Genomic DNA, 25,806 nt, shown 5'->3' with positions numbered 1-25,806 from the left:
AAGGGAAGGGGGATGGGAATGGGAAAGACAGTAGAATGAATCGGACATAACTTTCCTGTGCCTATATAGGAACACACTGCATTTGTAATAGAAATTCAGAACCCATCAGGAGGGGAAGAGCAGGCAAGGTGCAGGAGGTGATTTAAGCTACACCAGAGGGAGGCCATGAAGTTCCTGCACTTAAATGTGAAGGGGATCTGTAGGGGCATGTGGATCTGTGCATGTCACGTGGTTTTCTGCAGTGGTGGTCGGTGGTTTTCACCCATTTCTTGAAGGAGTTCATTTCCCGAAGAAGAGGAGACCCACACATAATACCCTCAGCCCACAGCGTCTGCAGCCCAGGAACAGCTGATGAACTCTGCCAGGCTGCATCCACCTTGGAGAAATCTCCAGGAGCCTCTGGGTGTTTCATTCCTAGCTGGAAAAACACTGTTCTTTTTTTTTTTTTCCAAGTTCTACATCACAGTAGAATGTACTTTGACATATCAGACATACATGGAGTGTAACTTCCCATTCTTGTGTGTGTACATGATGTGGAGTGACATAGGGCCTGTACCATCAACTACTGTTTACATTTAAGTGCAGGAACTTCATGGCCTCCCTCTGGTGTAGCTTGAGTCACCTCCTGCGGCTTGCCTGCTCCTCCCTTGCTGGTGGGTTCTGAATGCCTATTACAAATGCAGTTCTTGTTCCTGAGCCAAACCTTGAAAGAGTCTCAGGGGCCAAAGGAAGAGTGTCAGAGGTTCTCTCTGTCCTCACAGGAGCTGGAGGAGGCCTCTCCTGAGAGACACAGAAAATTACATCAGGCATAAAAAATCAGTACAAACTTAAATGGTGACGATACACCAGGTGGTGTGTGTGTGTGTGTGTGTGTGTGTGTGTGTGTGTGGGCACTGTTATCTTGATCAACGCTTCTCAGAGGGATTCTGTATTTTTTCTTAATTAACCCCTTTATTTTAAGATGATCAGATGTGCAGGCAATTGTGAAAAACAATACAAAAGGGATCCTATATCCCCTTCAGCGTTTCCTTCCATGGCAATATCTTGTAAATGTATGGCACAGTGTTACTATCTGGATGCAGACTGATGATGGGTCTTTACAGTGACAAAACCACCATAAGTCGAAAATATTGTAGTTGATGGTACATTTAATCCATAATCGAGAAGACACCTTGGGGGGTAACAATGCACTGTGGTGTCCGATGTTCCCACTGGTGATTGTGTGCTCACTGGGAACTGTGACTCATTGCCTTTGCCCAGTGTCTCAAGAGAGTGTTGGGTGGCATATGGCTAGCTCAGGAAATGATAGAAATTCAAAATGTGAGCTTCAGTTTCCACTGAATATGTACTACTTTTACTCTGTCACAAAGTAGAAGAATTGTGAGTTGAACCATCATCAATGTGATACAGAACATTTCCATTGTCATAAGGACTTCCTCCTGTTACCCTTCTGTACCTGCACCTCCTTCCTTTGCCTTCAATTTCTCCTTAACCCTTGCAAGCCATTATTCGGTACTTCTGTCAGTTCAAGAATGGTTCACAAAGGGAATTGGACAGTAACTATTTTTGGAATTGGATTTTTTTTTCCTCTTGGCATAATTCTCTGGAGATTCATCCAGGGGGAAGCATGTTTCAATAATTTGTCCCTTTTTATTGTTAAGTATTATTCCACCGTATGGATATACCATAGTCAGATGAACCATTCAACCATTGCAGGACATCTGGATCCCTCTTTGACTCCGGGATTACTTAGAAATTTGTTGATCGATTTCCAAATGTTTGGAGATTTTCCTGTTATCAGAAAACTGTGTGATTGAAATTCTTTTCAATTCATCGAGGTTTGTATTATGGTCAGGATATGGTTTACTTGGACATGTGATCTTCAGGCATTCGAGAATAACTTGTCTTCTACCATTGTTGGTCAACTGCTTTATAAATGTTGATTAGATTCTATTGGTTGATGATTTCATGGAGGATTTTATATCCTTGCTAGTTGTCCAGTTGTTTGATCAGTTGTTGAACGAGGATGCGATCATGGATTTGTGTCTTCCTCCTGTCAGTTCTATCACGTCTGCATCACATTTTGCAGCTATGTTGTTTGGTGCATACACATTTAGGATTACTATGTCTTCTTGGTGGAGTCACTCTTTAATTATTACGTAATGTCCATTTCTGTCTCTGGGGATTTTCTTTTCTCTGAGGTCTGTCTCAACTCCAAGTCTGGGACACATGGAGCCAAAGGAAAGTTCAGGACACTAGCATCCTGTCATTCCTCAGAGTCCAGGGTTCCTTGATGCTTGCCTTTTTTTTTTTTTAACCCTTTACAGTCTTATTAGTTTGTTTTATGTATAATGTTCAGAGGGGTTGGTTGTACTTAGGGGAAGGAATTGGGAAAAGTGAATCTACTCCATTTCCCTAGAATTGGAAATCCTCTCTACTTCCTTTTTTAAAAAAATTTCAACAATGTCATACATATATTAGGGAACTTATCTGACTTGCCAGAGATGGCAGGTGGCAGCTGGTGGCCTGGGGAGGCTGTGTTGAGGTAATTTCAGAGCCACGTGCAAGGGAAGTGCTGCTTTCAGAGGGGGATGAGGAGCAGGGCGTCTGTTCCTCCTTGTCCCCGACTGCTCCGTGGTTTGGCCCCAGGAGCTTGCTGGAGCCTTCTGAAATATCTCTAAATCCTCCTTCCTCTCTCCTGCCCTCGACCCCTGTTCATTTCAGACCTTTGTTGCTGTGACCTCTATTGTGGACCATTCTCCTAAATGTTGTTTTCATTGTCTGTGACGCCTCCAGTCACCGCAAACTCAGTTGCTTGAAGTGATCTACATTTATTGTCTCACAGAATTCTGATATCTTTGGGCCGGAGTCCTGGTGTGGCATGGCTGGGTCCTGAGCTTCAGGGTCTTTCATGAGGCTGCAGCCCTGGCACCAGCCAGAGCCAGTTCTCATCCGAAGGTTCAGAGCGGGCAGGACCTGCCTTCCTGGTCAGTGGTCATCGGCAGCATTGGGCTCCTCGTGCTGCAGGACGCATGGCCGTTTGCTTCTTCCAAGGCAGAAAGGAGCCTCTGGAGTCAGTCTACAGGAGTGACCCTCCATCACCTTTGCCCTCAAGAGAGGGGATCCCGAGGTGTGGTTACCAGGAGCAGGGTTCAGGGGGCACCCTTAAGGTCTCCACTGTGGAGGTCATCACCCCTTAGACATCACTATGAATCACCATGGAGCTAGATTAATTTTCCTAAAGCACATCTCTGATCAGTCTTCTGCTCAAAAGCCTGCCTTAGTTAAAATTCAAAATTCCTTATATAAGTATTCAAGGCTTCCTCCAAGAATGGTCTGGGGGTATCTGTCAAAACTGGGCACATTCCCTTTGACCCAGCTTTCTCCCAGAATCCTCCCTCCTCTGAGTGAAACAACAAATGCTCAAGTGTAAACCCTGCGGAACTGTTTGAAACAGCAAAGAGTTGGAAGCAGTTTGAAAATGGAGGGGCTGGTTAAACACACGACTGTATACCCACACAGTGGAATACTACACAGCTGTGAACAGGAATAAACACAGCTCTTTCTAGATCTGTGTAGCATGATCTATGCCAGTGGTTCCCACAGTGTGGTCCCTGGACCAGCAGCATTCATATCACCTGAAAACTTGTTGGGAGTGCATATCCTTGGCCCCACCTCAGACCTCCTGACTCAGAGACTGTAGGATGGACTCAGCAATCCGTGTGTTAGCAAGCTGGCCAGGTCATTTCTCATGCATACTCCATTTTGAGAACTGTTGATTTACAGTACTTATAATTAAATGGGAAATGGCAGAACAGTGTATTTGGTATGCTACTGTTTGTTCATGAAAGATAGAAGAGATAGGTATTTACTCATACATGAATAAATTGTTTTGAAAGGATAAAGGAAAGTCACATCACACTGGTTTCCTTTGAGGTGGGAAATAGGACAGTTGGGGAGCGAGGAGGAGATGGTGACTCTTTTGTGGGGCTGGGGTTGGTCAAATCCAGGGCCCTGCATGAGCTGGGGCCACCGAGCTGCACCCACACCCCTGACCTTTCACCATCTGGCCTTTGGATATTCTTGCACATTTAGAGTTGTGTTTATTGAGAAAATTAAATGTGGGGACTCGGGTGCAGGGGAATGGGGCCTCCATCCATCTGATCTCCAGTCTCCTCATTAACCTTCTCCCTCACCTCCGGTCTGGCCTCTTCACACTAGTATGACTTGTCTCGTCAGGGTCCCTTGGGTCTTGTGGCACTTTCTGGCAGGGACCTTGGCTTACTTCGATGCTCCCTCCTGGGCTTCCTGTACTTTCCCAAGCCCCAGCGCTCCGAGGTCAGGCCCATGGCGGGCACCTCCTCTGGGAAGAAGTGCCCCAGGCCCTCTGGCCCTCAGCCTTCCTGCTCTCCAGCCTCATTCCCTTGTTCCTGTGTGACAAACCCCCTGGCCTCCCCAACCCCAAAGAATGGACTGAGAGGCAGAGGTAGAGAGAAAGGGAGGCTTTACTGAGGGTCTTGCAAGCTGGGTATCGGGTGAGCAGGCAGCCAGAGCGGTTCCAGTCAGCATCTTGTCCCCTAGACTGCAAGGCCCTCCCGCTCCTCACTGGCTGCAGGCTCGGGTGCACAATTCCTGGGTCTTCCTGTCTCCTATCGGGTTATTTTACGAAATATACCTTTGGCTGTTCCCGCCTCCCTCTGTTCCCTTCTTGGATTGTGGCTTTGGGCACACGGGCAGTTGGTCAGGTTGGGCCCCTCCCTCCACCTCCTGTTGGTCCAGGGGCTGTGACTTTGCCACCCTGGATGTTATCTGCTCGGAACTTTCCCCTCGGCCCTCTCCACCGCTGCTTTTCTTTCATCCCATTATCCGTTCAAGGCTAAATACCACATTCTGAACATGGACACTGGACTTCCTGCTTCTCACGCCTGCGTGCCTGTGCGTCCATGGGGCGTCAGCTCTCTGGGGGCGCAGACTGGACCTGGCAGCCTCTGGGTCTCCAGCAGCCCTGGTAGCCTGCAAGCTGGCACATAAGACCCTTTTCATAAATAACTGAGCAGCCATGTGCATGAGGGCATGGGGTTGGGACTCGGGCGCAGGGCAATGTGGACCCTGGGCAGGCATGAGAGGGGACGAGAATGAGCTGGGCAGGAAAGGAAGGGAGAGGCTGGGGGTGGGGGCAGCTGGAGGCGGGGGCTTCTCTGGTTTGAGGTTGAGGCTGCTGGGGGGGGGGGACCCTTCACCTGGGTGGCCATGGCATTTCATGTTATGGGGGAGGGTCTTCTTTAAAAAGATGTGTGGGGAGGGGTGGTGGGGCGGGACGTGTGACCTAAAAAGATCTCCTACAGGCGGCAGGTGGCCCCCCAGGGGGGCTTCTGATTAAAACCAAGTCAGGGGTGAATCTGTTTTTTAATATTAGAAGCACACGCCCCGATGGCCACCCGCACCGTCCCTCACCTCCCTCTGTCTCGGGAAGGCATCTGACATTTCCTGCACATTTTAACTTTCTAACCAAATAATCAAATAATCATATTGGCCCCTCAGTCACAGGATTCATTTTATCTCATTCCCAGGCTTCAAAATTCATCTCATATTTTAATCTGTTTTGAGCTCTTTTCAATTGCCTTGGAGATGGAGCCAAAGGTTCCCTGAACCCGTGTTGCCCGGGGTTGTTTGGTTTAGGTTCCTGTGGGGTATTGTCTTTAATAACGTGGTCCGTCCTGCGGCAGCAGCGGCAGGCATCCAGGGGGGTCGGGGCTGGGGCTGGGCCTTGAGCTTCGCGGCTCCCCGACAGTAAATTAATGTCCGAATTCCAACTCTGGGGACTCTCACCTTCTGTCCTCCTCATGGATGGCACCCGCCCTTCTCCACCGTATCAGTTCTTAAAGGGCCAGCCTTCTGCAGAGACACCCTCAGAATGTTCCAGGCTGCGGCAACCAGCACAGCAGCAGCAACAGTGACCAGCCTTCCTGGGCCTAGCTGTCTTCCAGGCACCTTGGGCTCCAAGTTCGTCTGTTTTGGCTTGCTGTGACAAAATACCAGAGACTGGGTGGCTTATCAGCACCAGAAATTTCTTTTTCACAGTTCTGGAGACTGGGAGGTTAAGACCAAGGCAGAGTTGGTGTCTGGTGGGGACCTGCTTTTGGATCCACAGATGGTGCCTTCTCATTGCCCTCACACAGTGGAAGGGGGAACTTGGGTCTCATCAGCCTCCAATGCAGGTGCTCATCCACTCATGAGGACACCTCCCGGGTCCCCGCCTCCTGACGCCACCACAGTGGGGTTAGGGTGTCCACAGACACCCAGACCATACCCGCTCAAAGCCTCCTGGGAGAAACAGGCACACTCCTATCTAGGAGCACCCTGTGGCCCTGGGAGCAGGCAAGCTGTCTGGAAACGGCCCCCCTTTTGGAAGTAAGAGATGCCCAGCCGTGGCAGGGCTTGGCCATGGGAGAGACCAGAGGTGACTCTGTCGCAGGTGTTCCTCTCTGGCAGGGGAATCTGGCCCGCCCTTCCCTAAAGATGACCGAACTGTGGGGCTGGCGTTTCACACCTGCAAGCCCCCAACACTTCCTCTGCAAGAGGAGGAGGGACGTCCAGGATGCCTGGCTAAGGCGGAGCTGCTGGGAGGGAGACAGGGTTCCGGGCAGGTCACCCGCCGTTCCAGGAGGGGCAGCAACTCCTCCTTGTTCCCTCCTCCTGCCGCACTGGCCACGGGCTTCTTCAGTTCACCAGCCTGTGGAATTCTGCTCCTCCTCCTGCTCCCCCTCCTGCTCCTCCTTGCTCTCCCTGGCCTGCCCCAGGAGCCTCACGGGCTCTTTCCCTCCACATTGGGCTTTGAGCCCCCATTATGGAGCCAAACGCTTCCGATGCCCCCGAGACTGGGAGCCTACCCCAAAGGTACCAACTTGTGGGTGGGGCACAGCCTGTCCCAGGGTGTCACTAAGAGCTTCCCAAGGGATTCCAGTTCCCCAGGGTGGAGCCCCGCTCTACTCCACAGGACATCTGCAGCTAGGAGAGAAGGTCCCTCAGAATCCCAGGGCAGCATGTGTGCCTGGGGAGATATTTAAGAAGTGTGTTTATCCTGCTGATTGTTTTAGGCCTGGTACCCGCTGTGTCTGGCAATGTTAAAGAAGATTCGAGGAGGGCATTAGAGTCTATGCTTAGCAACAGACTATGCGGTGAGTTAGTGGGGGTGTCCTCTGGGATCTGAGAATTGAGTCCCACTGGGGAGCCAGGAGGCAGGACAACAGCAGACCCTGAGCCCGGGAGACTGGGTGCCAAGACTGGCCCCAGCCGCCCTCCTTCTATGCTTCTGGGGAGGCTCCCATGCTCCCTGAACCCAACTTCCTGATCTGTCAAATCGGAACCACTGTGAGACACAAGTGAGATCAGGTATGGGAATGTTTTGAGAAACCAAGCGTTCTGTCATGAAAATTGTTGCACAAAAACCATCCTGGCCAGGTGTGGTGGCACATGCCTGTAATCCCAGTGGCTCAGGAGGCTGAGGCAGGAGGATTGTGAATTCAAAGCCAGCCTCAGCAACTTAGTGAGGCACTTAGCAATGGAGCAAGACCCTGTGTCTAAATAAAATATATGTATATCTATTTAAAAAAAAAAAAAGGGAGGGATGCTGGGGATGTGGCTCAGTGGTTGAGCACCCTGGGTTCAATCCCCAGTACCAAAAAAAAAAAAAAAACAACAACAAAAAAACCAAAAAACCAAAGCCATCCTGCATTCTGTCAGCTGGGATTCTCTGGAGACCATCTTCTATGAGTTTTATAAGGCACAGGGAGACCAGCCATCCCCAGTTCTTGGTCCCCTGCCCAGGCTCCCCACTGTGTACATTCCAAACTTTATCCACCCTGGTATCGCCCATCTTGGAAGCCCGTCTCTCTCCACTGGCTCCTTCCCCTAGGACGGAACAGCCCCCCACAGCCCCAGGACAAACCATGCGCCCGGGGCCCCTCTGGTTCCCATCCTCCTGCCTGTGCCTCACAGGCTACTGGGACCTGGGACCTGTGTGGAGTCCTCTGTTCTCACTCCTCCCACTGTCACCCACGGTCACCAGCTGCCTTGTCATATCTACTTGGGTCTCTGCTCTGGGCCCCATAGGCCACTCCCTCAGGTCCTCCACATCCTTCTCTCCTTGACCAGTCACCTGGTCTTAGGGATCCTACATCCTAAATTCTTCCCAAGGCTGTGGGCTCCCCTCAGTGCCCACCGTACCCCCACCTTGCTTCAGCCCTTCATCTCTCGCTCAGGCTGCGGAGCTAGCCTCTTAAGGTGTCCTGAGCCCACCCCTGGCTCCCCCGTCCCCCAGGGTCAAGTCCAGTGCAAAGCCCTTGTTGCCCTGGCCCCTGCCGGCACCCCCAGGCTCACGTCTCCAACCCCTCCCCTGGCCTCTGCGTCATTCCTGGGCTCTGTCACGCGTGTGTGCTCTGTGACTTTCCACAGGACATAGCTTCTCCCCACAGCCCTCTTTGACCCCAGCCCCCCAACCTCATGCTGGAGGAATGTTATTTTATAAATCCCAGCTCAAGGGTCACCTCCCCCACGAGCTTCCCCATCACGCCTGGGCTCCGTCCCCAGGAGGTTCGTCTCGCCTGCCTGGCCCTGCGCCACCGCTGCTCCGGGACATGCTGCTTTATAGCTGCCTTGGCTCCGGGTTCCACGTTTGCCTCCCAGGACCTGGGAGCTCACAGAGAGAAGGTCCAGGCCTGGAGCTCTGTCCTTCATGCTCTTGCTCTCCAGTCTGCAGAGTGGGAACTCCACAGATGTTTGCAGAGTCGGATTGCACCCATCCGCCTGCAAGTGAGACTTGAAGGGACGATCCCCGTAGCTTCACAGGGTTTCAGGGGTCCGGTGCCCATGGAGTAGCTTTGGGGTCCATTGCCGAGGCACAGCGCGGGCTGGTTTTCCCAGACTCCACGGTGTTCTTACCTCGGCAGATGACATCAGGCAGCCTGCTTCCCAATGGCGCCATTCATGAACAGTTCTAGGTTCTCACACATCCTGGAATGCTGTGGCCGGGCCTGTGGGAGTGGCCGGAGCACAGCAGCGCCGAGACCCCAATGCTCTGGAAGCTTCTCTGGATTCTTTTCCTGGGTCTGAGTTCCCCCAGGTCCCTAGCCCTGGTGAGCACCCCTGGACTTGGCCTCTTCTCTCTCCTGTACCCCTCCCTCCCTCCACCCCACCCTGGCCTCAGCGCTTGACTTCTTGTCAAGCCCCGAGGCTTCTTTTCCAGGTTCTCTCCCTCCCTCCTCTTTTTGGGCCAGAGGAAAAGGACAACTGGCTGAAGTCACAAAGCTGACATGTCCAGCCTTGTGGTGGGCGTTCCGGGGCTGGGCTGGCAGGGAAAGCCTTCTCCATCCGCCTTTTATGTTCTGATCTCTTAGAAGGCCCCATGGTTGTTACACTCATCTCCTAAAAGTGTCCTTTGTGCATTCTGCCTGTCCTACCTCCGTCTCTCTCCCAGAGTGGCAGGTGGGATCTGTCTTGTTGTCACTATTATAAAGACTTTAACTTCCTATCACACCTGTACCACGTCCTGTCACCTAGTGGAGTACTGTTAGGTAGTGTAAGGTGGTCATGTTATACATTCTAATAATGTTCCCTATACTTTTTTTGGGGGGGGATGTTTTGAGTACCTTTGCAGTTTCTTCTTTCTGAGACTGCCCTGGGAGTTCTTCTCCGTGCCCAGGAGCAAATGACAAATAAGAGGAGACAGTTTGGCTTCTCCTGGGAGAGGGGAAGGGGCAGCATTGATGGAGAGAGGCCCCAGTCTGGGGTCTGCATGTGTCTGTGGGTGGAGATCTTTAGGGCATTCATCATCTGTCTCCCACCCTTGGCAGAAATGTCCTTCCTGTACCCCTTGTCACGGGCTGGGGACCTGGGGGCAGTTCTGCCTAGCAAGGTGCTGAGTGGAGTGTGAGTTCCACTTCCAGTTTGCAGCACAAACCCTCCAGAGCTCGCAGGACATCTGGACCGCACTGGAGATGGGGTTATTGTGCTGTGCCTGGGCGACTTCATAGGCCACAGCCCCGTGGTTCTGCAGCCAGAAGAGCCAGGCCTGAGGAAGAGAGCAAACTGGGCATGTTCTTAACATCCTCACAGAGATGAGGTTCACGCTTTTCAAGTGTGCAATTTACTGGTTTTTAGTATATTCATGGAATTAGGTCTCTGTCACCACTATTTGTTTTTATTGTTTTATTTTTGGTACCAGGAATTGACCTCAGGGGCACTCAACCACTGAGCTACATCCCCAGTGCTATTTTTGTATTTTATTTAGAGACAGGGTCTCACCGAGTTGCTTAGTGCCTCACTGTTGCTGAGGCTGGCTTTGAACTTGCGATCCTCCTGCCTCTGCCTCCCGAGCTGCTAGGATTACAGGCATGCGCCACCGTGCCTGGCACAGGAACTGGTGCCAGGCGTGGAAGAGGTGTGTCACATGACAGACACCCACTGCCACTACCTTAGGACAAGTCCAGCAATGCAGAGGTTGATGTGAGGAGGAGGAGGGTGGACATGTCAGGCAGGCATGCAGTACACTTTCTGTCCCGGACCCCCTGGGAATGTGGCTCTTTCTTGTTACGGACCCCTCTGACTGGTGTGGGGGTGGGAAGGGTGACCAGGTTGGGTGGGGCTGGGTGTGAATGCCAGCGCAGTCCTGGAGCCCCAGGTAGCTCCTCCGCTTGGCAGTCCCCTTCTGTGTCCTCGGGGAAGTCTGTCCCTGTCCTACACTTCCCGGGCACTTGGTGAGAATCCCCTGGATCCTCTGGGTGGGCAGATTTGTTTTGTCCTTGGCACTCTTCTCTGTTTCATTGTCACCTTTTCTGTGTGTCAGCAGAAGGGCTCTGGAGAGGTGGAGTGGAGGAGTGAGAGCCGGTGACCCATTTCCCAGCCCCTAGGTGTTTCTCCCGGGGTTGTCTCTGAGCAAGATCAACAAGGAGCTCTGGCTTGTCTTTGTCTCCAAGCCCTGGCCCAGCCTCTGCTGCTGCCCAGGGCCTGGCCTCCCCCTCCTGTTCCCTGGCACCGTCTGCTTCTGTCAGAGTGTGCGCTCCCTGTTCCTCTGCAATGGACCTGCCCCTGGGACCCCAGAGACCCTACACTCCTGAGAGTGAGGGGCCTGAGGCTTGCCCAGGGCTCTCCTGTGCCCAGCTCTGAACACAGTGCTGAGGGGTAGAGGGGGGCTGCTGACCAGGGGCTGGCCCTGCCTCGCCAGCCTCTCCCAGCTCAGTGGGGCTGGCCGGGGAGCCTTCAGAAGGGTCATGTAGGATCTTGCGTGTTGGGAGCTGGGGTGAGACCCAGGCCGTGAGTGTTGTGGGGCCTCCAGGGTGGCTAGGGTGCCAGGTCACCCTTGTGAGACTCAGGGTCCCCATCATTGGATAAGGTGGGTGGGCTGTCCCTTGTTTCTCAGACACCTAGGGGTGATGCTGATGGCTGGGGAGACTAGTTCAATGTCTGGACTCCCGGGCCGCTCCCAGCAAATCTGATTTTCTACGTCTGCGTTGGTGCTGGGATCTGGCTCTTCATTCCTGTCTTGACCTGGCCTCCCCTAGATGAGCCCCAGAGGTGAGATGCGGGTTGAGCCCGGGCTGTTCAAGGCATGGGGGGCGTGGAGGAGCTCCCCAGACTAAATCCCGACACGCTGCCCGCTTTGTGTTGGAAAAGCACTTACCACACAGGGGCAGATCATTTGGTTGGGAGGCAGGGACATTGTTGAGCTCAAATTGGTTGCTGAATAATTTAACTACCCAGTTAGCAGGACGGGCGAGGGACCTACCCTGCTCTGTGGAGGGGGATGAGGTGGTCGGCTCGCCTGCAGCCTGGACATCAGGTTGCTATGAAGACTTTCCTTCTCATTCACTTTGAGATTCTTTAGATCCCTCTTGGTCCCCCAGAGTCCAACAGAGTAGAATGGGCAGCTGGGAGGGTGCCGGCTCCTTTCCTAGTTGGACAATGGTTCCTCGGTTCAGCAGACCCGGCAGGGGTGCATCAAGGACCCCGGAGCTCAGCGGCTCTCAGACTTCATCAGAGCTGCCCACTGAGCTGGCTAAAGCAGGGTGCTGGGCTCCGCCACCAGGTGTCCACTCAAGAGCTCTGGGGTGGGGCTCAGGAGGTGCTGCTACTGCGGGTCCCAGTCCCACACCTTGAAGGCCCTGCTGACTTAGCCCTCTGGCCTGTGGGTGGGGTGTCTGCAGTCTCGGATGGGGACTTACCTCCACCCAGCCCAATCAAGAGACTATGAGGTGGTAAGCGTGGAGACTTGAAGAGTCAGGGTTGCACCAGGGAACTTGGGGAGAGGCCGTGCACAGAGTGGGGTGGGGGGCTTCTCAAAGCAGAGAGGCTGTGGAGGGTGGGCAGCACCTGGCTTGCTGAGCTGGGCACCGAGCACATAGCCTACTCTGGGCATGGGTCCCCCCAGAGTCTGCCGTGCAGTCAGTGCTGCTGGCCAGCGTGTGGGAGCCCAGGTCAGGAGGCCGGAGCAGGCCCACGGGGAGTGGAGAGGCCAGCCACAGCGCGGAGTTCCTGGGCAGGGCAGGAAGTAGAGATGGCTGTATGGAGCCAGCAGCGGAGGGTCTGCAGTGCTCCGTGAGGAGTTCAGCCTGGTCTATGGCGGCTGGGCTCCCAGAAGCACACATCTGGAAATGGACTCTTCTGCATTTTGAAAAACAGATTTTTCAGTAGGAGCTCCTGACTCTCTGTGCGACGTCATTTCAAGGCTGCATCCCAGAGCTTCCTCTGCCCCCGATTCCCTCCCCCGAGCCTCACTCCAGGTCTCCCCCGTGGTTTTTGAAATTTCACAATTACAGATGACTTCCTTTCCCTCCTCTCCTGAGGCTCACTTTATGAACCAGAGCTGCCCAGAAAGAAACAGAGCCTTAACGTGCTCTACCAGGCCAGCCTCAGGGGAATTTTCCCGGGGTCTGGTGGGCAGGTGGTGTAGGACAGGTACAAGGTGACAAACCTGGAGTCAGGGAAAGGCTGGTGTGGCAGAGGCCGGTACCCCCATTTGGGGGTCTGAGAGGCAGCAGGAAGACAGAGTTGATAAAGGGGAGCCCCCTGCTGAGACCTGGGCATTGAGAAGGTTTGAGTGCATGAGACCGGGTGCCAAGGGAAGCCGAGGCCGTCAGTGAGCCTGGCAGACACACCAGAGCCCCGCCCGGGTAGTTAGCCCCTCTTCTGCCCTTCTCTCTGCAGACACCGAGGAGGGAGGCCACCCTGAGATGCCAGCCTGCTCCTCCCCTGCTGAATGGCCAGGAGGGGCTGAGTGACTGGGAGATTTGCAGGGGGCAGGCAGGACACAGTGCCTGTCTCAAGTCCTGTTCCCGAGTCCATTAGATTGACATGTCCCGAAAACCATCAGGGAAGAGAAACTCCATTCTAATTGTATTTGAGGATGAGGGTCTGAAGAGGAGATTGCCAGTGAGTCCCTTCGCCAGCAATTAATCACCTCCCTATTTTCCGGTTTCCAAGTCAATTTTCTCCAGGCCGGATGGTCTGTACGTGAGAACCACGCTCAGATAGGGTGCATAGCCAGCCCTCGACAGGAAGCCATTACGAGCAAGTTCATTAATTGTGTTCAGGTTGAGGACGGGATGTCAGCTGGAGTAGCCGTGGCTTCCGTGGGCCTCGTGGGCAGGCCGAGTGTTTCCCACAGGTGTGCTACACAGGTGTCCTCCCGGGCCACCCCCGCAGATGTGACGGAGATGCTGGAGGCTGGTTGCTGCTAGCAGTTGAGTGTCGCCCATTCCACATAGTTCAGGAAGGAAAACTCAGAAGGAAAACTCGGAAGGCCCAGGAGGTGGTTTGAAGTGGAGATAAAGCTTCTTAGTAGGGGGATGACACTGTGTCCCCAACTCCCTTTTGTTCCTGCCCATGTTTTGATGCAAAATGCAGATGGGTTTCCCGGCTTCAAAGCCAGGAGCAGAGAGCAGGAGGTGGGCGGAGTCGCTGTCTGAAAACACAGCCACAGGTTCAGCTCAGCCTCTGACTTGCTGTGGGGCTGAGAGAGGTCCCACCCCAGGGTCCTCCAATTCCACCTACCAGGGATGTTAAGACCACGAATGGCCTTGATGTAGGCGGTTCCCGGAAATGCACGCCAGGCCTTTCTTGAGAAGCCACAGTCCTTTGTGACAACAGAGAGCAGGGCGGAGCTGACCTGTACTGAGGCACTCCACGCACCTTCCTCAAGATAACTCTGGGCCTCTACTGTATACAGGAGGAGCAGAAGGGTTGCATGTGGGATCAGAATTGAGGCCAGGAAGTGAGGCCTCACTTCCTGCTCTCTGCTCCTGGCTTTGAAGCCGGGAAACCCACCTGCCAATCAGCAAAGCCATGAAGGATTGATGAGGGAATCAGTGAGTCCCGTAGATTGAAGGGGGTGGAAAGGAGCTTTCCGCACAGCCAGAGGCTGCGACTTGAGGCAGTGCAGGGTGTGTCCTGGCGTGGTGACCAGCACTCAGTTTGGAGTCACAAGACCTGCACGCAGCTGCAGTCCTGGTTATCCGTGTGACCCGGGCTGCAGCTCTCAGCACCTCAGTGTGCACATCAGGAGACTGGGTGTGACTTCCTCACCAGGGTGGCTTGGAGGGTCAGGAGCGCCGGCGAGGAAGCTGTAAGAGCTTTGGCCAACCCTGTGCAAAAGCCGAGGGTCATCTTCATGGCGGTTTCCATTTTCCCGCTGCCGTCTGCCGTCTGGAGGATGTTGCTCGGCTTCTCTCTGAGCAAACCCATGGCAGCTGGTCCAGATGCCTCGGGTGGACGGCTTGCCTATGGCTACCGGGAGGTGACCTGGGCCTCCTGCGAGTCACCACCACTGGGTCTCCAGTAGGGATTTCCTCGCTCACCTGCTCGCTCGTCTCTCTGCCCTTAACCCCGTCACTTCTGCTCCTCTTTGGGTTTTGGTTCATTTGTAAAATTGGGATCTTGACACCCTTGAGCCGTTGTTTTCATCCTCTGGGGCCAGTGCCCCTGGTCTGGCCTCCCTGGTCAGCATCAGCCAGGATCCGTCCTTCCCGCTCCTGTACCCCACCCCAGACCAGGGGATAGAGGACCACTGAGCCGGAACGTCTCTTTGCTGGGCAGGGACTTTCTAGGTTGATGCTTTCACTAAAAAGAGTGGCTCAGCCAGGTAATGGCGCGTGCCTGTAACCCCAGGGGCTCAGGAGGCTGAGAAAGGAGGGTTGTGAGATCAAAATAGCCTCAGCAACTTAGCCAGGCACTTGGCAACTCAGCAAGACCCTGTCTCTAAATAAAATATTTTAAAAAGGGCTGGGGATGTGGCTCAGTGGTTAAGCATCCTGGGTTCAATCCCTGGTATCAAAAAAACCCCAAACCGGTGGCTCCAAACGGTGGGCTTTTGGGAACAGGGCAGCAATTTAGGACAAGAAGCCCTGTTGAACCTGTGTGCTGTCCCCAAGCATCTTAATTCAGGGGGGAGCACCTAGTGGACTGGGAACAACCAGGTAAGTCAGTGGGTGCCACTGATCAGGCGGAGTGCTGTCCCTGCTGCTCCTGGGCCTCAGTGTCACCCACCCAACACATAATACTGAGCTCTCGGTGCGCAGCAAGCCCTGGGCCGCGTTCTGGCCCTGGCGTGCTCACAGGCCAGCAGAAGCCAGGTCAAGTGGCGGCAGGTTATATTTCAGGGTCAAGGGTGCAGGGAGGGGGGACAGTGCCTTGCTCTAGGAACATGTTGCACAGATACCTGCGGGGCCCGGCCTGGTGGGGCTGGGAGGTGCCTGGGTGAGGGGCAACCTTTGGGCTCCCCGGCAGCTCAGGGTTCCTGGTCTCCCTGAATAAGTGACTGAGTCACCTGGAGGTCGCGGGCGGCATCCGCCTGTGAAGGCTCCTTGGGTTTGCACCAGCAGCTCCACCAGGAGAGGATGAGGCATCTTCCGAACAGATGTGTATTGTGGACTTTGGGCTTGTCACATGTCAGTGGTGACAGTCCCTCCTTTAGACAGCCATGCAGTGCTCTCCTCGCAGGGACCAGTGAGTTTGCAAGCCTGCAGTGGCCTGGGTGGTTAGAGGAACCGTTCGGCTGATGGATGTGCTCAAAGCCACTGCCCTACTAAACTCTTTGATTGGGGGCCCCTTTGCTGGCTGCTGGCTGCAGCCTCCTCTCCAGTCCTCGTCCCCATTGCTGTCCAGAGCCCAGGGAATGGGAAGCAGTGGAGACCACAGGGCTTCCAAGGTATATCCCAGAATAAGCATGGTGGGAGATGTGGAAGACACGAGAAATGGCTTTTTGGTTAAAATGAACTGACATCTCGCACCCACACAGGGCTGGGGAGGGGAGAGTATGTGTCAAGTGATTCAGCTCTTTGGAGGGTAATTCAACAAAATCTGGGAAATTGTAACGCACATATCTTTTGTCCCAGAACTTGCACTCAAACATCCAGGAAATGGCTGTGTACAAAGTTGTTCATTGCAGGGTTGTTTGTAAGGGCACAAGATTAGAAACAACCTAATGCCCATTAGTAGGAGACTAGATTCATTAGTTATAATACAGCCACAAGGTAGAATAGTATGCGGCCATAAAAAAAGAACAAAGATGCTTCTGTCTACTGAATTAAGACAATCTCAAAAATATCTTGATAAAAGCAGGGTGCAGATCACTATGATGGTATGATCAGTTATGTAAAAAAGTGGAAAACTAATACATACCGATTTTTGTTTAGGCATAAAGTCTTTTGGGTTAGAAACATCGGGAAATGTTAACAAGGAGCTAGGTTGTGGATGGCAGGGACAGGAGGCAACTTTTGGCTCTATAAAACCGTATGTGCCATTTGATTTTGAACAATGTAATGTGTTTCCTGTTGTGCGGAGAATAATAGTCCCCAAAGACATCCACACTCAGTGGCCCTGACTAGTGAGTACGATACGTTGCCTTCTCTGACCAGAGGGGCTTTACAGATGGGATTCAGAGTCATGGAGTTTGAGAATCATCCCGGCTTGTCCAGGTGGCCTGGTCACCTCACATGAGCCCTTAACAGCCGAGAACCTTTCCAGGCCATGATCAGAGGTGTCACTACGGATGGCCCCAGAGAGACGCTGTGCTGCTGGCCATGAGGATGGAGGAGGGAGCCAAGGGATCCAGGCGGCTTCTCACAGCCTGAGGAGGCAAGGAAATGTCCCTCCCACGGGAACACCTTCCTTTTTCGCTGAGCCGCTCTGACCTCCAGAACTCTTGCTCAAGCCACCCCGCGTGGCAGTGGTGATGGAGTCTGTGGTAGAACAGAACAGGAAGGAAGCCGGCTTTGGAAGATGCCCTCAGTGACGTCAAGGAAGTACTCGGGGCACACGCACCAGACACAGAGGGAGTCTTGGTGCTGTGCAGGGAGTCAGAGCCCCCAACGCAGGGAACCCAGCGAGTTCCACCCAGGATGGTTGGAGTGTCCGCTGCAGGCCAGGTGCGGTGCCAGCTGCAGGGGCCACAAAATGGAAAAGACATGGGAGAACCTCCTGGCAGCTTTGCAGTCCCTCTCAACTTTCCCTTAAAACTGGCCTCCAGGGGCGGGGGTTGAGGCTCAGCGGTAGAGCGCTTGCCTAGCACGTGCGATTCTTAGCACCACAAAAAACTAACTAAATAAAACAAAGGTATTGTGCCCAATTACAACTAACAAAACAATAACTGGCCTCCAGGATGCGCCCCCACCCACCATCCCACCATGGCCTCTGCTGGGCATGGCGTGGCTAGGTCCTTGGCCATCTTACACTCTGATGGACCACTTGGACCTCATTCCCTGTTAAGGCCTGTCTGCAGCCTGAGGACCTCCAGACGGCAGAACCTCATGCCTGGCAGCGGCGGCTGCTCTTGTTTTGCAAGGTTCATGCTGTTTTGCAGACAGTCCTGGCTCCTTTCTGAGCCACTGTGCTGCTCCCAGAGATAGGTAGGGTTGTGGTTTGCAGAGGCCATCAGCCCTCTGGAGGGAATTTCAAGTCCGTCCGTCCAGCAGGGCTGCTCCATCACCTCACCACCGCCCCTTCCAGGCTCCGCAGCTGCTTCTCAGAAGGCTGTCCGACCCCTCCCTCCTCAGCCTCCCTCCTCAGCCTCCCTCCCCATTCTCCCACCTGCTCCTGTGCCCTGCTGCCCCTTTCTGCCTTTTTTCTTGTCAACCTCAGGGTCTCCCTTACAGGCCTCACAGGGTCTCCAAGTGACTTTACATTTCATCCCCGGAACCCTCGCCCTCCCGTGGCTGGAAATTGGCCTTTCTGCAGATGTTACCATTACCAGAACACCCCCCCCCCCCCGTGGGGAAACTCTGGAATTCTTTTTTCTGACCCAACCCCCAGGCTCTGCTGGCTGCATTGCTGAGCAGCAAGTCCCCACGGGATGGTGGCAGGGTTGTTGACAAATGTGGCTGCTGACTGGGACAGGTAAGGGGAGAGGCTGATGAAGGCCTGGTGTGGAAAGGGCCTAGGTGGACGCTGGCTTGCCCCAGACCGGGCCAGCGAGGCAGAGGTTGGCCATCTGCAGGGAGAGGTGGCGCATGCCCACATGGTGCCCTGCCAGTGTCCCTGAGCTCCAGAGGAGCTGCCTGGCACCTCAGGCCTCTGAGCCCCCCCCCCCCCCGAAGGCAGGGACAAGGAAGCCTGGTTGCAGCAAAAGGCAAGGGCAGAGTGACACTGGGGACTGGTTTTTGGAAAAGGGAGGACAACAGGGATGCACAGAGTTGGGGGGAAGTCCTAAATCTGAGCTTGCTTTCTCGACCAGCCCCTGTGGTGATGTGGATGGTCTATAAACCTGCTCCAGGAAAACCCAGGGCCTAAGCTGCAACAAGTGTCGGCCGGAAGGGGCCCGAAGCAGACCCCCCACCTCTCCCAGCCAGACAGAGCTCAGCCGCAGAGGTCAAAGCAAGGGCCAGTCCAGTGGAAATGGCTAAAGCCTGGCCCTCCTCTGTAGCACCCCCCCCGTCCTGACTCAGGCCCGAGGGTGCCACTCCCAGGGCACCCCAGTTGTACATCAGAGACAGGACAGCTGCTTTGGGCAGGTGTGCCAATCCGGGTGGGAGCCTGTCTGTGGGGTAGAGAGGAGAGGAAGCTGAGGGGCAGGAACCGGCACTCAGCCCAGGCAGAGGCTGCGGTGATGGCCCGGGGCATCAGCCAAGGTTAAATGACGTCCAGCATTTCAACCTGTAGAGTGTTTTGGGGAACAAGGCTGGGGATGGAGGTGTGCAAGCCAAATTCAGGTGTTCTTTCTTTCTTTCTTTCTTTTTTTTTTTTTTTAAATTTAGGTTTAGATCCTTTGCCACAAATGGAAGAGAAACGTGCAAACATTTAAAAAAAAAAAAAAGCTTCATTCAGTTGTCATTCCCTGGAAGGGGTCTTGTAGTTGGCTGGAAAAGTCCCCGTAGGTGGGATGTATTACCTGTTTTGCTAGATGACTAGTTATTTCCATTGGCAGCATAGAGTGCGAGAGGCAAATGGGACCAAGAGATCTCATAAACTCATTTAAAAAATTTTATAGATGATGTAGCAGAGGCTCAGAGATAGGAGGTGATTTGCCCAAGGTCCTACAGCCAGATGGTGGCAGAGCTGGGCCTTGAACTTGGCTCTGTAGTGCACAGTGGATTTAGGACCTGGGTTCATAGGCTGTGTCCCGGGTGGAATCAGCTGAACTGGGCCTCCCTGCCGTCTCTGCAGATCAGCGCCAAGGCCTGGGTGGGGTCCTGGGGGGCCTGAGACCTCCACCCAGGAACACGTTGGCAAGACCCTGTGCAGGTGGGGTATGGGTCAGGGGTCAGGGTCATCAGGGGCAGGAGTTGAGAGTGGTGTGAGCATGCTCCGTCCCTCCAGGAGCTGCAGGCCTCCCCTGGCTGGAGTGTCCTATGACTGTGGTTCTCGAGGGACCCACCTTCCAGTATGTCTGGGGCTGGTCTGAAAGGTGGCAGTGGCCCTGAGACAGGAAACAAAGAAGAAAATGCCGACGGCTCCTTGTCAGCTCCGGGGGCTGGTTTTCGCTGTTGCCTGCAGGAGAGGCCGCGGGGGGCACCAAGCCCTCCCAGCCGGACCAGCGCAAACCGCGGCAGCCTTGGCAGCTTCTCCCCGACGTCTACCCACTTGCTTCCTATTTTTACTCTTAATCACTGAACGCTGGGGTTACCAAGGTCATCCTGTTGCTATAGTGAGGTGATGGCGCCAAAGCGCTGGACCCTGGCTCAGAGGAAAAACACCAGCCAGGTTGCTTTATTTTGGGGGGTTGACCGAGAGGATTTAAGGCACTGTTTCCAGCCTTGGCAACAAAGGCAGCTCGTGCTCAAACCGCACAGAACCTCAGTAACAGGGAACAACAGGCCGTTCTGGGGAGCGAGCATCGGAGAAGAGGGAGAAGATGCATCTTAAATGACAAAGACGATAAAACGTCATCGGGAAAAGCTAGGAAAGGACAAGCAAAACCAGATGTAGTTCCACTGCTGTGGCACAGCCTTCGTGGTCCCTGGGAGTTCAAGGGTCATGTTGGACAAATCCCCAGGTGATTAGGAGCATGCGGATACATGACAGTCCCTGGTCCCCAACATCATCCCCCTGGCTCCAGGATAGAAGCCACAGCCCTAGCAGGTACCCGGCTGCTGGATAAGGACCCGAGGGGCGTGAGATGGAGTGAGTGGGGAGGGCTCCAGGCCAGTGGGGTGGCTCACAAAGATGGACAGCCGACGGTCAGGACAGACAGACTGAACCGTCCGAGCCCAGCTGGCTGTTGGGGCAGGATTGTGGGCTCAGGCAGCACAACCACCCCTCCCACTTACTCCCACTTTATAGATGAAAAGGCTGAGGCACAGAGAAGGTAAGTTACTGACCCAAAGCCACACAGCTAATAGATGGTAGAGCTGAGATACAAGCCTGATTCCAGAGGTTGCAAGCCTTAACCTCTATGAGATGTGACCTCCAGAGGGTGGCTAAACAGCAGGTGAGGGGACCAGTTTGCAGGGATGATTAGTGAATAATCTGAGTTCACACAGTTACTGACAGCCCAAGAAAGGATTTGAGCCCAGGACATTTTAAACGTGAAACCGATCCTCCTCCTCCGTGGTGCATGTCATCAACAAGGTGTGTAGCTGGTCTCCATCTCTTAACTGCTTCTCTCCTCCCTGTTTCCAGATTTTAAAACCCCTGCCTTCACCCAAAAGATAGATCCCCTCATCTATTCACTGTGGGGAGAAACAAGGGACAAATCTTAGATGTCTTTCCTCAGCCCTTAAGACGATGAAAGGTTAAAACCGGACAGTCCATAACTGGACCTGGCTTAGTATTTAACCTCACTGCTTCACATTACAGTTAATAAAACTGACCCAGAGAGCTCAGGCACCTTGTCTGAGGACACACAGCCAACTAGTTACAGACAGGAAACAGCGATTCTGGATGCAGCACTCATTGGGTGACACTGGATTGTATTGTTGACACTGGATTGTATTGTTGCTAAATTGGAATAAATTCAGCCTTAAGCTCAGACTGGAGGATGCAATGGATGAACATCTATTAAAAAATACATACTTACATATATATACTTATATATACCTACATACATATATATACACATACATAAATGTGTGTGTGTGAGTGTGTGTGTGTATCTCCAAGCAATGTGGAAGTGTGTTCGGAGATGCTTGAAAGCACCCCCTCCCCTCGGGGCCCTCCCCACCCCCTCTCCCAGGGGTAGCCACTTAACAGTGCTGTCTCCCATGGCTCCTTAATTTTCCTGCCAGCCACTGGGTCGTGGAGGATCCATGCCACAGCAAGGCTATTTTTAACAAGCATCCCAGGCTTCAGGGGGTTGAGGAGAGGGGAAGAAAAAATATTCCATTTGTGTATTTTTAATCCGTGCACATTTGGGCAGGCAGTGGCTTTCCTGTCCCCGCTGCCAGAGTTGTGGGCAACTGATGAGACTCGGGCGCTGGGTAATCCTTTCTCTTTCCCTAACGAGGCTGGAGGGCCTCGGGTTCAGGCCGGTTTCCGGCTGCTGGCGGCCCCAGCTGGCTGCCTCCTGATCCCGCCGCCCCCAGCCCTCTCCCTGGCCGCCTGGAGGAGATCCTGGCTGGGTCTCCAAGGGCAGAGGAGGCCTGGGAACCCGACTCTCGGGGCCAACCTCATATTTAGAAATGTCTCCTGCCAGACGCTGGCGCCAGTCCCACTTGGGCCCTGGGCAGGGGCTGCCGTCAAGCGGGCAGAGTCGGAGTGGGCACCAGCCACTTGGAGGGTAAACACGATCCCTTGTGCCAAGGAGCTGGCGGCAGAGCTGTGCTCAGGGCACGGAGGGAGCCTGTGTCCAGGACAGGTGGGCGGAGGGAGGGGGAGGAAAGGTGACAGGAGGCCTGGCCTGGGAAGGAAGGAGGCGGAGGAGGAGGCCCAGCTCTCTGCCCCACCAGCCCCTGCTCAGGTTCTTGGCCTCCTCCCCAGGTGCCCCAGACTCTGCCCCTGCCTCTAAAGGAGGCCCGTGGCCCCTCCATGGGCCAGACAGTGCCCCAATCCGGCCCTTTCCTTTTCGATCTGTGAGTTCCCACCGGTGGGACAAGAGAGAGGCCACTGCTGCAGGGCTGCTCCTCCTCGCCCCTTTCTGAATAGCCTCTGAGATCACATCCATCTGTCGAAGGTGGCCCAGGGTGACGTCATCCCAAAGGGTCTTTCAACACCACCAGCGCACAGCTCCCCGCCCGGCTCACCTGCTTTCTTCTCCAAGACACTGTGCGGTGATGGATGAACCAGAACCACGGAGCCAGGCTTTAAATCGTCACCCTTCTAGGTGACAAATGCCATGCCTTAGCCCTGTGAAAACTCTTTTCTTTTAAAACAATTCCTTTAAGGAAGGTGTCGTGGTTCATTGGCTCATGCCTCAGATCTTTCCTGAACAACTGTGCTCATCAGCTCTACAGTGTCCCAGGAGACCCTGCTAGAGATGGGTGGGGGCTCCACCTCTCTGCTGGTGGGCCTCGGGAACCCAGATATGCAGAGAAAACCGAAATGCAGCATCAAGACTTAGGCCTGCAGACTAGTACCAAGGCAGTGCATGTCCTCAAACCCCTGGCGATACCTCCTTGCCCGCCCATCCTCCCCTCCTCTCCCCACATCAGGGCAGAAGAGCTCCCAGAAGTGGTCCAGAGCTGAGCACAGTGGCACATGCCTGTAATCCTAGTGGCTCCAGAGGCTGAGGCAGGAGGATCTTGAGTTCAAAGCCAGCCTCAGCAAAAGCAAGGTGCTAAGCAACTCAGTGAGACCCTGTCTCTGAATAAAATTCAAAATAGGGCTGGTGATGTGGCTGAGTGGTTGAGTGACCCTGAGTTCCATCCCTGGCATCAAAAAAAAAAAAAAAAAAGAAAGAAAAGAAAAAAGACTCTCCCTTCCCTTTGTGCTGGGAATTGAGCCCAGAAAGCATCCACTCTGTCACTGAGCCAGTCCCCAGCCCTGAGCAGGTATTTCCTTTGTATCTTCTGGGAGCCGTGAGAATGAAGTGAACGGATGATGGACAAATAAACAAGCGAATAGACAAAGGTACAAATGGAAACGGAATCTCTGCTCCAAGGGAACTTAAAATTTTGATGAAAGAGAATGTGCATGTGGGACCGCGTGGCACAGCGTGGTGAAGGGGCTCCTGGGGATTGGCCAACCCCTCCTCTTTACAGGAAAGAGCCCACATGCTGGGAGGAGTAGTTTGCCCCAATGCCATCCATAGAGGACATAGGTCAGAGGATGCGAGATCCGGAAACGAACGCAAGGCTGCCCTAAGTGTCCCTCGTCCTTGGGAAAATTGCCTTTTCATATGGTTGGGAGTGGACCCTGCAATTTTTCTTCAAGAGCTAATTGTTTGGCTGACAGCACAGATAATTAGGACTGAGAATCCCGGAGTGAGGGCGACAGCACCATCTGCTGTGAATATGTTTCAGCCCCACCTCACAGGAGAGCCCGGAAGTGCTGCTGTGCATCTCCCCCACAGAGATGTGTGCACCTGGGCCCAGCACCAGGTGACCCTGTAGCTGGGGGGCTGGGATGGGGCCTGGCTTCTTAGGGGTGCACTTTCTCCTTCCCCACAGCATCTGCTGCCCTTAGCAGGACTCACTAAGAGGTCCAAGGACTCTGGGCAGCCTCGGGCACAGCACTGACACCCAAGGGCTAATTTCCTGTCACTCATTGGGGCCTCCTGTGTTGAGGCTGTGGCCTCTGATGACTGGATTGGACCTTTGGGTCTGCACTGAGCTACAGGGCTGTTCTCTGAGCTATAGTTCAATCCCTACTGATGCCACAATAGGGTGCAACATCTGCTAGCTGGGTGCGGTGGCACATGCCTGTAATTCCAGCGGCTAGGGAGGCCGATGCCCGAGGACTGTGAGTTTATAGCCAGCCTCAGCAATTTAGTAAGGCCCTAAGCAATATCGTGAGACCCCATCTCAAAATAGAAAAATAAAAAGGGCTGGGTGGTTCCGTGGTTAAGTGGCCAGGATTTAATCCTGGTACCTAATTAATAGTAATAATACCTGCCTTGCTTTTCAAAGGGGCTTGTAAGTCCCTGTGTTGCTTTGCACAGAAGGGCCTCAGAGACTGAGCCACGGAGGCTGAGCAGCCCAGGAGGCTCAAGGTCAGCATGGCCGCCCCAGGAATCTGTGGCTCTTTGTCACAGCCCATTTCCTCTCTGCCGGACCCGCTCCCGTTGACCAGGTGCCTCCACATTCCTGTCTTCCGTGTTTATCACTAAGTTTGCTGGACGCATTTTTCCTTAGGCCTCATATCAGGGAAGAAGCCAAAGGCCCAGTTGTCCTCCCCCCACTCCCCATAGCAGGGTGAACATAGCAGGGCTGTTCCCAGCCCCTCCTCACTCCCATCCGCCTGCTACCCCCTGGGGTGGCTTGGCAGGGAGAAGTCCCCCTCACACTGGAAGCTTGCTGGAAGGAGTGACACCTGGGAGTCGGAAATCCTGGTCTTGACTCTGACACCAGCTCAGACCCTCAGCAAGCTTCTTAACCTCTCTGTGCTTCTGTCTCCTCGTCTTTGAAATACCCCTTCACAGAGCCGCTGGAAGCCCAGTGTACACCACGGTGTACAAGACCCTGGAAGAGTGAAGGCCATTGTGTAAGGGGCACGTAAGACACGGCCGTCTTTCAAAATCACCACGTGGGCCAGAGGGAAGACTTTGCCCCTCCCTTCCTCTGCTGCCCTTCCTGCCGCGGTTCTTCCCCTGGCCTGCAGGAGCTCCCAGGGTTGGTGTGGAGCTCAGGTCATCTGGGGCGGTGGGAGCCTGGAGGCCAGGCCTGGTTAGAGGTGCAGGGCTGTGACCAAGCATGGACCCAGTGCCCAAAGGCAGCCTGAGCAGGATGGCTGCTGCCAGAGGTCCTCTGGCCCTTCCTGGCCAAGTGTGAGCCATGATCTTGACCTTGAAGTGTAGGGATTCAGTAGAGCCAGAATTACCACAGGGGTCTGCGTGTCCTCTCCAGACCCCTATTCAGGACCTCCCTGTCCACCTTGAGTCCTACCCCTCACCCCGGGAGCTCTGCATCCCTCCCTGTCTCTCGCTTTGAGAAGGGTTTTGGAAAGCGGTTCGTCACCTACACAGGTGCGGCTCTCCTGCAGCCTCCCAGACCACAGCACTTCAAAGCCTAGCCTCAGGGTCCTGGTGAGAAGAGCAGAGGAGTGTTCCATCTCTTGAGTGCAAAGGGCGTCTGTTTTCTTCTCCTTGCTGGGGTAATGGTACAGCTCACAGGATCTTTTAGTCTGAGCTAAACTCTAAATGAGGCTGGATTTGCTTGCGTGATTGGAAGATGGGTCTTTTAGACAGAATGAAACATGCAGAGATAAGAAAATAGGAGTGGAGGGTGT

General features: G+C 54.0%; 1 protein-coding gene across 2 annotated transcripts in view; it reads left to right on the top strand.

The window, feature by feature from the left end:
• ZBTB7C (zinc finger and BTB domain containing 7C) overlaps positions 1–25,806 on the top strand; it is a 337,867-nt gene that overhangs the window by 37,941 nt on the left and 274,120 nt on the right. The gene's annotated exons all lie outside the window — the stretch shown is intronic.

The sequence above is a fragment of the Spermophilus citellus genome, assembly GCF_964194105.1.
Source record: "Spermophilus citellus genome assembly, chromosome: 12".
Taxonomy (NCBI): domain Eukaryota; kingdom Metazoa; phylum Chordata; class Mammalia; order Rodentia; family Sciuridae; genus Spermophilus; species Spermophilus citellus.
This window is presented reverse-complemented; position numbering and strand designations above follow the sequence as displayed.